The sequence below is a fragment of the Sycon ciliatum genome, chromosome 3, assembly GCF_964019385.1.
Source record: "Sycon ciliatum chromosome 3, ocSycCili1.1, whole genome shotgun sequence".
Lineage (NCBI taxonomy): Eukaryota > Metazoa > Porifera > Calcarea > Leucosolenida > Sycettidae > Sycon > Sycon ciliatum.
The window spans coordinates 34246178-34262304 of NC_088645.1; the positions used below are offsets into that span (position 1 = coordinate 34246178).

The 16127-nt window shown below is 47.2% G+C and overlaps 1 long non-coding RNA gene across 1 annotated transcript; it reads left to right on the top strand.

Annotated features, from left to right (window-relative positions):
• The first annotated feature begins 10169 nt into the window (after positions 1-10169).
• LOC135812041 (uncharacterized) lies at positions 10170-12050 on the top strand. The gene is made up of 2 exons (XR_010552738.1): positions 10170-10775; positions 11459-12050. It is a non-coding gene; the product is annotated as an uncharacterized LOC135812041 (long non-coding RNA).
• The last annotated feature ends 4077 nt before the right edge of the window (positions 12051-16127 follow it).

Here is a 16127-nt window from a genome sequence, read left to right on the forward strand (position 1 = left end):
ATGACTGTAATGAGATCTGCAATATCCGTGTGAGTTCCTGTTAGGATGGAGAGTTGAACTTCCCCTTCTTGTGTCTCCACGTACAATTTGTTACTCTCCGTATCAACGTTTTCAGAATGAAGTTCGAACTGGGCAGTGTCCAAACTGATGTGTTTCCCTATGGTATTCAAAGACCTGATACGCAGTGTAAAATGAGGCGTGAACGCACCGGCTATAACGGCAGAAGCGTTGTTTACTGCAGACAGTACCACCGCCATACCTACTGTACAGGGGAAATATTTCCCCATAATAACAAGGATGGCGTTTTGGAGCATGCATTTCCACAAGAGCCCGTCTGAGGAAACCTCCAGCCGAACAATAAGAACCTTGAAGGATGATATTGCGCAACTCAAAACTCTGGTGGGTAACGATAACACCAAAAACACCCTGATGTACAATGTCGGGGCACTACAGAACAGCAAGTTGAATAAAACAGATGCTGAGATTATGGAGGGTCGAATCAAAGAATTCGCGGAGTCAACGGTGATAGATGACGAAACCCATTTGAAAACGGATGGCAGCGTGAGGATGAGAGGAAATCTGCACATGAATGGCAAACGCTTATGCTGGCTGGATTACGACGGTGTGTCGGACACCTGTGCTGTACCTGCTGGGTGGGTGAAGAAGGAATTAGCCCAAATCCGCAAAATGAAAGGTCCTAAAGGTGATCCAGGATTTGGTTGGTATAGCGGAGCAGACCCTCCGTCGCCACCCATCGGCAGACAGGGTGACTTCTATTTGGATGCTACCACCCTCGTTGTATATAAAAAACTCATTGCGGGTTGGACTGCATTCGGATCACTTAAAGGACATCGAGGAAGACCAGGGGTTCCTGGACCAAAAGGAAGTCCTGGCCCGACTGGGGAATCTGGATTGCAAGGTTTAAGGGGCCACACAGGACTGCAAGGACCCCAAGGACCATCAGGACACATAGGTGCTACAGGACCGCAAGGACCCCCAGGAAACATAGGACCCCAAGGACCTGAAGGATCGCCAGGCCCTCAGGGTGACATGGGACCGCCGGGGCCCAGAGGTCCTCGGGGCCACAGTGCAAAGAGTCTTCCAATACTTCTTCCATAATACGAAAACCAGAGTGAGATTATAGAAATGTTTCCTTTCTTTTCAATTCAACGAATTCATGCAATGGATGGTTTGATTACGGTTGAAATTGACTGTATGATTCATAAAGAACAATATTCTCCAAGCAAGTGATGACACGTACACCTTAAATCAGTTTAGAATGCCTGCACAATGGTGGATAGTATATAGATCAATGCATCTGGATAGTCATCATAAGCCAGTGAGGCAGCAAGTGGTAGCTTCGGTTCAACTCCATAATGTTGGATGAGTTCAATCATTAGCTGTTCTTCTTGCTCTGTCATATCCACCGTCCTCTCAATAAACCGTTCAAAGTGAGCCTTACGTAGTTTCTTTGGGGTTATGATCTTCATCCACATTTTGAAGAACACTGGGGAAGTCTTGAATAGGGAAGCATTTCTCATCCATGCATCTTTGCTTCTGGGGAGATGAAGACTGAGTATCTGCACCATCTCTTCATCTTCATAGTAAATGCATGACAGGGCGATGGCATAATTCAGAGCTCTATACTCACTGCCCTTCTTCATAGCGTAGAGGCGTTGCCGAGTTTCAAAAAGCGATGGGTATAGCGGCTTACAAACTCCCACCTTCTCGATAAAAGCCCCCAGACTTTTATCCACTGATTCCAGTCGCTGCACATCTGTGTAAGGCTTACTGGGCAGCATTACACGCTCTGCTACATTTGCCTCTGGCGCAAACAAAGAGCCCAAGACTAGACCACATTTCATGCAAACGACAGCTTCTTCCGTTTCTATTTCTTCATGGTTACACCCATCACAAAATTCAACTTCCTCCTGAAACTCCATGGTGCCAAATGCAACTGTAATGATCCTGACGCATTACTTTATCCCTTCCACTAATTGTTATCGGCCAATCAGCATACTCTCGTCAACTCACATCCAATCAGCATACCCCACGTCACACTAACGTTACACACACTTGTGTCATATATGCGAAAAAAATGGTACTGGATCATAGCAAAATCCTCCTGGATAATGAACAAAATAACGATTAAAACACAACTCACAATAACAACAACAACAACAACAACAACCAACAACAACCAACAACAACCAACAACAACCAACAACAACCAACAACAACCAACAACAACCAACAACAACCAACAACAACCAACAACAACCAACAACAACCAACAACAACCAACAACAACCAACAACAACCAACAACAACAACCAACAACAACAACACGGCCAGGGACTGAAAGTCGCACGCTAAGTATGGGCAACTTACTTGTCAATCACTGCACATCTACGATGTGCGAATAAAACGAATGCAAGGAACGTGAACTTGTTGCTGCACATCTACGAAGTGCGAATCAGGGAGTAGTATAATGACACGTGTACTAGTCCACCTTCTGTTGCACTGCGTCTTTTCCGCAGGGCCACTGAAGGTCGCACGCTCCGCGTGCTCATGCGCGCATGCGCAATATGTCATTCACTGCACATCTACGATGTGCAAATCAGGGAGTAGTACGTATTTTACTACTCCCTGGTGCGAATACAACGAACGTGCACAAGTGCACGGTCGCCACGGAAAAGAACATGATGACATTTATGGCATGGCAGGGGCAAAGGTCGAACCCTGGGGGAGTCCCGGGGCCAGACCAAGCGCGCCCGATACAGTGTGCCTTATTTAACCCAAAGGTCAAAGGTCAAACCCTGGGGGAGTCCCGGGGCCAGACCAAGCACGACCGACACAGTGTGCCTTATTTGGCCCAAAGGTCAAAGGTCAAAAAGTGGCCCAGAACCTGCCCCGCACTTACTACTGACCAGTTCCGGTGTGACCTCGCCGAAGCACTCAGCGCTAATCCTACATCCGCCCACATGGATGTTGACGACATGTGGACGGCTTTCTATGAAGGGTTCAAAACAGTTCTAGACATACATGCACCCATCATGCTCTCGTCAAGACGCCAGAGAGCTGCTGCGAGATTACCTTGGCTCGACAAGGATACGTACCAACTCACGCAAAAGAAAAACAGATTACACAAGCGCTGGCTAGGAGATAGAGGAAATGACATCCTACTCTCCCGGTATAAAACAGCCCGGTCTCAGGCATCCAACGCAATCCGCAAGAAAAGAAACGCTTTTTTCACCAGACAATGTGAGCAGCACTCTCATGATCCAAGGAGAATGTGGTCAACCTTGAACGCGGTAACCGGCCGCTCCAAGGCAAGGCAGGACCCAGTGTGCGATGTTTCTGCAGTGAGCAGCTCCTTCAATAGTATTGTCACTGATCCAAGTCGTCCGGACACCCTACAGATACCCCATGGTCCCTGCACCCGCAACTCACTATCAGCTCTCACGCCAACGACCTGTCCCGCAGTACAGCGATTACTCGCCACAATCGATCCTGACAAGGCTACAGGCAGTGACGAGATCCCTGGCCGTCTGCTGCGAGCCTGCAGTGATATTGTTGCCCCGCACTTATGCGACCTCTTCAATGCCTCCTTGCATTCCGGTCGCCTACCGAAGCCGTTCAAACACGCCCTGGTAAAGCCGCTTTACAAAGCAGGGGACCCAACAGTCGCCACTAACTACAGACCTGTGTCATTATTACCAATTGTTGCGAAGCTGCTTGAAAAGGTAGTACATCGCCAGCTTACAAGGTTCCTCGCGGCAAACGACGTGCTGCCGACCACGCAATTTGCATACCGCACAAACCACTGCACTGAAGACGCTTTGGTACTCCTGACGGAGAACATTCTCCATGCAAAGGACGCGCGACTAGCCAGTGGTGTGTGTTTGCTGGGCATGTCGAAGGCTTTCGACAAAGTCAAGCATGACATTCTTGTACGCGATCTTTTCGAAGTTGGCCTTCACGGCACTGCACTCCAATGGTTTGCAGACTACCTCGAAGGACGCACCCAACAAGTGCAAATCGCTGGATCCATTGGTGTCAGTGGCACATGCTCATGTGGCGTCCCGCAGGGTTCCGTTCTCGGACCCGTGCTTTTCAACATCTACACCAGGCATGTGCCCACCATTGCCAGTCCGTCCATCTCAGTGCAGTTTGCTGACGATATTGCTCTCACGTTCAGCTACCCTGATTGCCAGGAAGTATCGCGAGTTTTAACAACGTCTACAACCGAGATTGCTAACCACCTCCAGAAACGGAATCTAATCCTGAACACTAGCAAAAGCCATGTCTTGCGAATTTCCGGCCAAGACATTACTGTCAAATGCCGTGGAAACCCGCTACCAGCAGTTCCCCATGCGAAGTACCTGGGCATGTTGTTGTTGTTGTTGTTGTTGTGTTTATTTTAATTCGCAAACCAAACGGGCAGATCTGCCCAATGAAAAGGTGGCGAATGCAGATAGAAAGCAGTAATAAATCACGATAGACGAGCACGTTCGATTTGACGAACACGTTAACAATGTTGTGAAGAAGGCCTCGCAGAAGGTGGGAGCACTCTGGAGAGCCCGCCGTTGCCTTACAAGAAAGTCCAGAGAGCAGTACGTGAAATCCGTTGTGATGCCAGATTTGCTCTACGGGTCCGTGGCGTTCTCTGGGTGCCTTCGACAAGACCAGCGGTCCCGCCTTCAGGTCCAGCAAAACCGTGCGGCACGCGCCGTATTCGGCCTGCCACCTCGCACAAGCGCCCAACCTCTGCTTGCTCGTCTGCAGCTGTATGGCATCGAAGAGCTCCACAAGCAAAAGACCCTTATTATGATCTGGCGTTGCTCGAATGGTCGGGCAAGCAATGCACTGCAAGCCCTTCTGGAGCATCCCAGTACTCGAACAACGCGCGCACAACGCAGCTTGGGCCTTCGAGTGCCCAAATCTGCTTCCAAAGCCGGCCACGACCGTCCAACCGCTCGCGGGTCCATTTTATGGAACACCCTGCCATCCGACGTGCGTGGTATTACCCAGTACCACCAGTTCAAACAAGCCTGCCTCCCGTTCTGTCTTGCCAGCAGTAGCACCCACTACTGAACACTACAGGAATCTTTGAACGTTTGCACAGTACCAGTCATGTGCTGTTTACCGCCTCCCCGTTGTTGTATTCTAACGTTAACGTTATTCATTGACTGAGCGTTCTTTGCTTTGTACTACACCCTGCTATCATGTTAGGCTGTTTCCTACAATATTTTACTGTTTCCATTCGCTTCCATGTAATTGGGTGACACCGCCCGTTTGGTTCTGCGGATTCAAATAAAAATGTACCTACCTAGTCCATCGGCCAAATCTCAGAAAGGGCCTCTTTCGGCGAAGGTGATGCACTGAAGCTCCAACTAAACGCCCTTTGGCACACTAGCTCATGAGACCCCATAGAATACGAATCCGATTGTTGGACGTTGCCAATCCAGTCCAGGATAGTCGAACTGGGTCGAGTACCTTCTTCCGATTTTCGTAATTTCGTCCACCATTACATCTTTCTCATCGACTTTTTTTCGCGTGGCGAATGTTCTTGACCCGCTGAGCAGAATCTACGCACGCTCGAACACTTGAAATGCCTGCATATTGACGGTTCGCAAGATTCTAGCGAGCTTGGTGGAAATCTATTATTTATTTGGACATTTTTGGGGAATCTGAATTATTATTATTTAGAACGGTAGAAGCTCATTCGGAGAAGACGGCGTGTCGCCGCTGTCGGATTGTCGCTACTGTGTTTCAGACGTATTTGCTTGAACGTGCTATTGAGGATGGACAGAAGATGAAGTGACGGCTTTCTTGAACACGGACGTTGTGTCTACATTGTAGCTGAAACATCTCATCTGGCGTCTAGAACGCAATTATTATGAGTTGTGAGTGCCAGCTGAGCTGAACACAAGCTGGACACCATTCGTCAGCTGGGAATTTGCATCGAAGCTCTTGATAGCCACGATAAGCATAATTATACAGAGGTAACCTTGTTTGACTCAATACGCATGCAGGTGATACCACTAGTGGCAATACAATGTGAATGGTGCAAAATTGATGCAACCACGGATATGTACTTCGTACAATCACGAACAATTGTAAGGCAAGTGTTCATGCCTGTCATAGAAGAATTTCAGCCCGGAAGTCTTGTTGTCATGGTCATAAATAATACAGGACTTGAGTTGGCTCTGGACATGAACACACTTGTGGTGAATACGGTCATTATTGCGAGAAAAATATTTAGCCACTGTATGTTAACACCTGATGCCGCACTACACGCAATATTTCATGTACATGTATGTGAGACTCAATTGCATCTTCAAGGCCGTAGATGCATGTAAGCACACAATGCTGTACAGTATAAGTAGTAGTCGACATGTGGTGCCTTCCTGGTCCACACGCACATGCGGCAAGTTGGGAATGACACATGACCTATCTGCACTGCACAGCGTGAGCTTAGAAAGGAATATTGCACACATAGTGCTTTTTTTGTGTTCCGATATCGTTAAGCCGGTATACATTATACTAGTATCCTTATACATGTACCTGGTCACTCGATAGGCGATGCCGACTGTACTAATCTTATCCATATTACCCGATACGCTATAGCACACTGCGTCAGATCACTATGCAACAAAACAAGAGCTTTGGAGCGAATATACACTGAAGCAAAGTAGGTTTCAACGGTACAGCACTAGTCACGATGAGGGGAGTTACGAGGATGGTTAGGCCGTGACACATAGATGATGATTGTTAATGATTCATGCATGGTGGAAAATTACCACCAATGGCGATGATATTGCTTTCACAACAATGACATCAGTAGGAGCAGTGACACAACCTTACTGCTCCAAGTAGGATTTACAAGCGAGTGAAGGGAGAGCAGACTGGTCTAATAGCAGACCGGGTCTAAGCAAGGAAGTAATCAGCATCAGAGGTGAGCTTGCACATCAGAAAACAGAATGATGATCACCAAACACAGAGAAGTTGGCTATGTGTATGTTTGTGTCACTGTGTGTGCATGTGTGTGTGTGTGCATGTGTGTTTGTGTGTATGCGCGCACATCTGTGTGTGAGAGAGAGGCAGACAGACAGATAGCATATGGTGGGAGGGATCAAGGTCTGACCTCAGAGTTAAGGGGGCACATCACAAGGGGGGCACATCACCCAAAAATTTCATATGGCATTCAATTGACCGTAACTTTGGTGTTTCTCAGTGGATTTGAGTGAAATTTTGACCACACACTCCTGCCACTATGCTGGCCCTCAGGACATGATTTACAAGTTCTTGCGCCTCACTGACAGGCTTTCCAGGCCGGAAAAACTCAAATTTCCGGCATAGTGCTACGGTGTGCGAGCCACCCAGGAGCCAAACAAATGCATTTACATTTTTTTCACATTTTCGGGCCCATTCTCTCCGTGCGCGGGACCCAAACCTAAAACAAGTCCAGAAGCAGCCATGGGTGGTGGGGTAGGGCCCCTCAACGTGGCCCTGGAATCTGTCACAACGGAACGAGTGGGCGTTCTTTCACGGACTCCCACAGACCCAAGTCAATTTTTGAATTTTTTTAGGTTTAGCACGTGCTACGAGGTCGTACCTTTCATACAACATCCAGTGCTGGGACCTCCACGGCAAGCCATTTCCACAGCGCTGCACACCAAATCCAGGATGCCCTCAGAAACCGGCAAAGACTGCCACTCACGTTTCACTACTGCCTAGTACTGAATCCTACCTGACTTCTTGACACGACTCAAACTTGCCAAAGTCACTAAATCAACGTCAACTACAATAATCAAGCCACATATCTGCAACGTCACGAGGGTGCTGGCAAAAGTCCTGCTGCACGGCGGCGGGCAAAGCCCGCCGCCGTGCAGCCCAATACGTGGTTTTTTAACGTGATTTTTTGGACTTTTTTGGACTTGGGGCAAAATTCTGCACACTTTCGCGTGTTTCCATAATACGACAAGTTGCGCACGGTCTGCTCAAATTCAATTACAGTGCTGCCAACAAATGACAGCATGCAACAAAAAAATCTTTCCTTGCAAGGGCACATTTTCGGCCATAACTCTTGAACGGCTGGTCAGATAGGGACACAGTTTTCAGAGAATTTGCAGCTATTCATGCTCTTTCAACTGACGTAGCACTCGATATTAATTTACAAATTCGATTTTTCAGCGAATTTTTGGGTGATGTGCCCCCTTTTAACAGCAGGTGGTCGCTAAAACCAGAGGTCGCTTACACCAGGTTTTACTGTTGTTCGTTTACAAAAATTGGACTTGCTTAGCCACTTTTTTGAACAGTCACCTGTACTTCTTCGAAAAACTAAAAAATATTCAGGCAATTTCGGTTAATGGTGGTAGAGAGTCGTAAAATCCCTGAAAAATCGAATTTGTAAATTCATATCGAGTGCTACATCAGTTGAAAGAGCCTGAACAGCTGCAAAATCTCTGAAACTTTTGTCTCGATCTGACCAGCCGTTCAAGAGTTATGGCCGAAAATGTGCCCTTGCTCGGAAAGATTTTTTTGTTGCACGCTGTCATTTGTTGGCAGAAATGTATTTGAATGTGAGCAGAGCGTGCGCAACTTGTCGTATCATGGAAAGACGCGAAAGTGTGAAGAATTTTGCTCCAAGTCCAAAAATCACGTTTTTTAGCCACGTATTGGGCTGCACGGCGGCGGGCGAACGCCTTGCATCAGGACTTTTGCCAGCACCCTCGTGACGTTCCAGATATGTGACTTAAGGAGTACGGCTGGCTTTTCTCGGATTGGCTATCTCGATGCTGACCGGTGGAATATGCTGCCTTCCACTGTTCGTACTTGTACCGATTACCGCTCATTTATTCGCTCATGCATAACCTTCCTAGGGGCTCCCGTAAGAAGACCATAGGTCTGTGGGAAACACCCTAGTAAAATAAAAGTTAAATAATAATAATAAGGGGGCACATCACCCAAAAATTCGCTGAAAAATCGAATTTATAAATTCATATTGAGTGCTACGTCAGTTGAAAGAGCATGAATAGCTGCAAATTCTCTGAAAACTGTGTCCCTATCTGACCAGCCGTTCAAGAGTTATGGCCGAAAAAGTCCAAAAAATCACGTTAAAAAAACCACGTATTGGGCTGCACGGCGGCGGGCAAAGCCCGCCGCCGTGCAGCAGGACTTTCGCCAGCACCCTCGTGACGTTGCAAATATGTGGCTTGATTATTGTAGTTGACGTTGACTTAGTGACACTAAAATTACGGTCAATTGAATGCATGAAATTTATGGGTAGGCTGCCCCCTGAAAATACGATGGACCAGAACGCATGACTGTCTTGGCGACAGGATAGGGATGGGGCTGGATGCCAAGCTATAGATCAGTAGAGGGGAAAAGAGAGGGTTTACAAATCAGGTATTTGAGCCACGTATTGGGCTGCACGGCGGCGGGCGAAGCCCGCCGCCGTGCAGCAGGACTTTTGCCAGCACCCTCGTGACGTTGCAGATATGTGGCTTAATTATTGTAGTTGACGTTGATTTAGTGACTTTGGCAAGTTTGAGTCGTGTCAAGAAGTCAGGTAGGATTCAGTACTAGGCAGTAGTGAAACGTGAGTGGTAGTCTTTGCCGGCTTCTGAGGGTATCCTGGATTTGGTGTGCAGCGCTGTGGAAATAGCTTGCTGTGCATGTGGAGGTCCCAGCACTGGATGTTGTATGAAAGGTACGACCTCGTAGCACGTGCTAAACCTAAAAAAAATCAAAAATTGACTTGGGTCTGTGGGAGTGTATGAGAGAACGCCCACTCGTTCCATTGTGATAGATTCCAGGGCCTCGTTGAGGGGCCCTACCCCATCACCCATGGCTGCTTCTGGACTTGTTCTAGGTTTGAGTCCCGCGCACGAACAGAATGAGCACGAAAGTGTGACAAAATTGTAAATGCATTTGTTTGGCTCCGGGGTGGCTCGCACACCGTGGCACTATGCCGGAAATTTGCGTTTTTACGGCCTGGAAAGCCTGTCAGTGAGGCGCAAGAACTTGTAAATCATGTCCTGAGGGCCAGCATAGTGGCAGGAGTGTGTGGTCAAAATTTCACTCAAATCCACTGAGAAACACCAAAGTTACGGTCAATTGAATGCCATATGAAATTTTTGGGTGATGTGCCCCCTTAAAGGGGCACTCCGGCTTCATTTTCGACGCCGAGTTTTCGATGCCAAGACGAAGGTAGGTGAAAGAGAAGACACCTCGAACAAGAACGAGTCTCCAGAAGCGATCGAGTCGAGCAGGAAGACGACTTTTGAATTTCGGCCGAGCGAGCGCTGATGACGTAATGAGGGATTAGCTTGCCAGTGGAAATGCATCTGCGCACATACATTTCACACACTTTTTGGCCAATTTTCAATCGAAGAAGAGGTTGTTTGCTATGTTCTCCCAACGCCGTGAGCGATCCCGTCTTCTATACCCTTCCAGGTACCCTGAAGGTCCTCCAGAGGAGAATTTATCTCCATCAAAGCGTTGTTGATCCGCTAAATTCGTCTCGAGACATATTCACCCAGTGCAGTGCTGATAAATGTAGAATGTTGAATCTGTGATAATTGTCGACGATGGAGAGAGAGGCTGATAGCCGCTGTCGCAGGGAGAGTGAAGCTGCTGGAAGTAACAACAGGGAGCCCGTTTGTATCACCTGAACAACCAGACTTCAAAGCAGCTTGACCAAATCGGAGGGTGCCTCGTTGCTTATCGTGAATATTACACCGGCATGAATTACTACAAGTATACTGGTGAGTTTTTATCTTGTTTCTGTTCGTATGCTAGTACCCTGGCCTGGAGTTCTCGTTAGCAAATTCCTATTCCCTGGCGTTTTCTAAACATTCCGTGTAGGACTGAATACGTGATCAAGTATTCCGATTTGGGTAAATGTGGAATTTGGACATGTATTTTATTAAAAAAATTCTTTTCCAAATAGAGCGTTTGTAGAGAAATGGTTGCCCAAATACAACAAAATTTATTCTGCAGTTCTACAACTAACTTGTACTGAAATCCAGTCGAAGTAAAAATGATTCTTCATGACAGTTGGGGTCAATGAAATCTGATCCAGGCATAACGAATGGTGACGCCTGCCACCCCGGGAACGAATGCCCATTTGGTGGGGGATACCAAAGTACTCGAAAGTAGTGCGTGTTTCAATGTGGCATGGAAGTTTTATATGATCTCTGGTCAATGCAACATACAATAGCCATCATGAATTGCTGGCCTCGAACGCAACTCCGACCAGAATTGGCAGTTCCCTAAGTTAGATGCTTTATAATTCCATGGCCCCAGCTGTAGTTATAGAGGGTTTTTTGCACATTATTCTTATAGTCGATAGATTTATACTGATGGCCACAAACAACGGCAGTTCAAACTTCACTGATGTGTTCATGAGCTGAGAGATTTCTCTCCACTATTTCTGTTGTGCACACAGGTTTGTCCAATATGCATTGACCGTATTGGGTATGGTACCTGCTCTGAGAAGGGAATCGCTGGAGCCACAGTCCAACTATACAGGCTTTCAAGAAACAGAGAGGAGCCATCTTTGCAAGCTGATACCTGATGTGTACCGACAGAATTCTCACGAGATACCTTACAGACTACGCCTGGTGTATACTTCATAGTACTCCTTCGACTACTGTCTAGAATCAAGTCGACTGAAGCAAGTTCAAACAACTCTGGCTTCAAACGAGCCGTCGATTAGACAAACAAAACATTCTCTCATATACTAGAGCACTCTGACAACTCACGACCTATTCCTAACGATTGCCACCGCTTATAAATATGTAGAGTACTGATTGGAATGTGCTCACAATCTCAACAATCCAGTGCTATAATTATTTGAACTATGTGTTCCTTCCATAAATGTTGTATCCACATATAATCCACAGTGCTGCAAAGTTTCAGAGTTCTCAGGGTATCAAACAAAATTATTTCAAATACAGTGAAATAGTTCGTGGACATTATAGCGTAACTTGTAGTTCCCTGGTCCTTTTCTTTGCTATAAATTAATCCTTTGCTCTCTAGCCACCGGTGAGTCCAACAGTGAAATTGTTAGTTCATATGTATGTGGGTATGTGGGGGGGGGGTGAACATATTTCTATATAAGGGACCTGCAACTGTAATACCACAGTACAGTAGATAGCAAATATGTAGAAAACAGAAATGCATGTTCCCATCATTGTACATGGACGGGCGCAGCAGGCCGAAGCTATAAGCCAGAACAGGATTTACAATCGCCTAGAGATACTTGAGCTTTTCCAGTATTCTCCGTGAGCTGTCCCATTCCACAATGGTTCATGCCACCATTATTTCTGGTAGTATCCATGTGCATAATTCCAAGAACATCTCGGATTCTTCAACAATTTGTGCCACGGCAAAAGACAACGCTTGACTCGGTCACTGGGGCTGTCAAACTTCACATCACAAATGAACTTCAATTTCTCATCTGGTTCAAGTATATGTACTGCCATGACTTGACCATGCTTCATCCACAGCTGGGCGAAGATTGTGGCGTTGAATTCCATAGCGCACCTTCTTGCTGCCATGCAGGAATATGTTGAGAGAAGTGAACATATTTTTACTAAAAAAACAACAGCCACTGAAGAGGATAGCATTAGCAATAGCCTTGGGTGAATTTCCTGCAGGTACACGTTGTTGGTAGGTCTACTGGTCGGTCTCCGTATTGTCAAGTTCAGAAATCACCTGTACTACACATCTTGTAGAAGGGATCCTGATCGAATAATTCTCTGATCATAAAATTCACTAAACTGAGGGCGAGACAAATAGTCAGTACTCCCCGATTCCGTCTAGCTGCTTTGATCAAGTGATGCTAACAAGCTCCCCGTTGTTACTTCCAGCAGCTTCACTTTCCCTGCGACAGCGGCTATCAACCGTTCTGTCCATCGTCGACAATTATCACAGATTCAACATTCTACATTTGTCAGCACTGCACTGGGTGAATATGTCTCGAGACGAATTTAGCGGATCAACAACGCTTTGATGGAGATAAATTCTCCTCTGGAGGACCTTCAGGGTACCTGGAAGGGTATAGAAGACGGGATCGCTCACGATGTTGAGAGAACATAGAAAACAACCTCCTCTTCGATTGAAAATTGGCCAAAAAGTGTGTGAAATGTATGTGCGCAGATGCATTTCCACTGGCAAGCTAATCCCTCATTACGTCATCAGCGCTCGCTCGGCCGAAATTCAAAAGTCGTCTTCCTGCTCGACTCGATCGCTTCTGGAGACTCGTTCTTGTTCGAGGGGTCTTCTCTTTCACCAACCTTCGTCTTGGCATCGAAAACTCGGCGTCGAAAATGAAGCCGGAGTGCCCCTTTAATTATTGTAGTTGACGTTGATTTAGTGACTTTGGCAAGTTTGAGTCGTGTCAAGAAATCAGGTAGGATTCAGTACTAGGCAGTAGTGGAACGTGAGTGGTAGTTTTTGCCGATTTTTGAGGATATCCTGGATTCGGCTTGCAGCGCTGTGGAAATGGCTTGCCGTGGAGGTCCCAGCTCTGGATGTTGTATCAAAGGTACGACCTCGTAGCACGCCCTAAACCTGAAAAAATCAAAAATTGACTTGGGTCTGTGGGAGTATGTGAGAGAACGCCCATTCTTGCCGTTGTGACAGATTCCAGGGCCACGTTGAAGGGCCCTATCCCGTCATCCATGGCTGCTTGTGGACTTTCTTTAGGTTTGGATCCCGCGCACGGACAGAATGGGCAAGAAAGTGTGAACAAATTGTAAAATGCATTTGTTCGGCTCCTGGGTGGCTCGCACACCGTGGCACTATGCCGGAATTTCTGAGTTTTTACGGCCTGGAAAGCCTGTCAGCTAGGCGCAAGAACTTGTAAATCATGTCCAGAGGGCCAGCATAGTGGCAGGACTGTGGGGTCAAAATTCCACTCAAATCCATTGAGAAACACCAAAGTTACGGTCAATTGAATGCCATATGAAGTTTATGGGTAGGCTGCCCCCTTACGTGACTGCTTCCTTCTAGCATCCGAGAAATGCACTGGTCTGGTTTAGAAACTAGTTTTGAAATCTATGTGGTTTCGGCTATCAGAAAGTGCAATGCAAATAAACTTCGAGTTGTCTTTCTGAACGCTCGAACTAAATCCAACTCTGTCATGATTATTTTGTTTGTGTGTAGACCCGAACCTGCAGTGACGGCTTAATCCGGCGCAGTTACAGCTTCGCCTCACCAAGCCACGAGCAGTGTCGTGCATATGTCAACTGGTGGAGTGGACGACCAGCAAGCCCCAACTCTGGTATGGAAAACCACTTGTAGCGGGTCGCCTCCTGTGCTCAGAGGTCACTGTGCAAACTATGCTGCGGTACTACCTGGATACTGTTGCTGGAGATGGCAAGTCAGCCAGCAATTTCAAAGCCATTTCTGGCTCGGACAACAAGTCATCAAGACTTGATGAGAGAGGATACGTACAGAAAATAGAGGTTGCGTCATCCAGCAATAGTGTGCACTACAAGGCTCGCTGTAAGCCCGAAACACGCACGTTGAAGGGGCGTATCAGCTCTGTCTGTCTGTGCAGACCAAGGGCGGCAGTGGCACTGACTGCCATACCGTGGAGCGTGTCACCCATGCCGAGTGTTCGTGTCCCGCTGGCAAAGGTCCCCACGGGTCTTGCAAGCACCTTGTTGCCCTATTTTACTCCTTAATCGACTCTATATACTCGATTTGTCTACACTAGTGACTCGGTGACTTGCACTGATAGACTGCAAGCCTGGAATCAGCCGCATGGGAAAAGGTCGGAGCCGATGTCGGAACTAATTCCGAGACCTCCGGTCGGATGAGCCTCACCAACCACATCGGCATATCGCCCCTACTTCCCTTTGTCTTGTTGTCCAGTGTCATTTCAGTTGTCCTCTTTCCCTGATTATTCGTAGGGCTGTGTTTGCTAGTAAAAAAGAAATACTGATCACTGTCATGACTCATACTCATACTAAAAACTCAGATTGCAACCTCCCCACTGGAGCCCGGACCCTCCGTTGCGCGCAACATCCGTCGCCGGTTCGTAATCGTGAACGCGAGTGTTTAGGAAACACCCAGCCTGAACGTGCTCAGTCTCTAGTCTTTGTTAGTCGTGAGTATTGTGTGAACATGCAGCCAGTCATATTGCCACACTGATTAGGTGTCTTGTGTGGTGAAGCATCCCGCCGGAACGCATGACTCAACGCCTGGTATTCAACATTACAGTGAAGTCTGAAAGCATGTATTGCATGGAGCACTGGTCCATTGGACCTGGTGCAGCTCCATCTACCCCATGACGAGCGTGTGTAAAATGCAGTTTATGCGTCTATTTTGCCGCAATCTGCAATCGTCTGCGGCTCTTGCATTCATCTCGGAAGCTGTATTCGCTTGTATCCGAACGATGGGTGGTACACGTTCAGGAAAAATCGAGCTTGCAATTGGCAGCGATATGGCGGCATTCGACTCTTTTCGAACTTATGCCACTGTATTGTCGGGGGTGAAGAAAGAGTTTCTGGATTCGATCGAACCACGCCTATTGAACTTCACCATGCTTCTGTTTTTTAGAACATACAATTAGCCTCAAGCTCTATGTTTTTTTGTCTGCAGCTGCTTGGTCCAACATCTTGCTAGTCCTCTTCTTCAGTCTCAGTACCAGCTCGGGGCGACTGCACCTGGTCACCAGGCATGCACCCGGGGCAGGGCACAAAGTGCCTTAGTTCTCCCATTTGTTTCTATGCAGTATGGCATGCGCTCTATTTCTTTCCTGGTGGAAGGCAATAGGAATTCTCCGAAGAACGGAGCACTGAAGAACAAACAGGCTAGATTTTCACCAAGCATAGCGGGCCAATGTATACACTTTGATTCAACTGTCAATAGACTGTGGATAGCCGCACCTACATCGTCTACCATTGCAGTTTGTTACCTATCACCTATGCTCTCCCCCTACACTGGGAGAGAGTTATGGTTGCTCATGACAGTGCTCAGTTCAGATATGGGCAGAGCTAGTACAGTGCCTAGTACTCCCCCTAAATATATAGCATGCTATCTACTCCCGTTGAGTATCTATTCCTCGGCTCAAGAAGTAGATACATAAGGTTGGGTCGAATTCC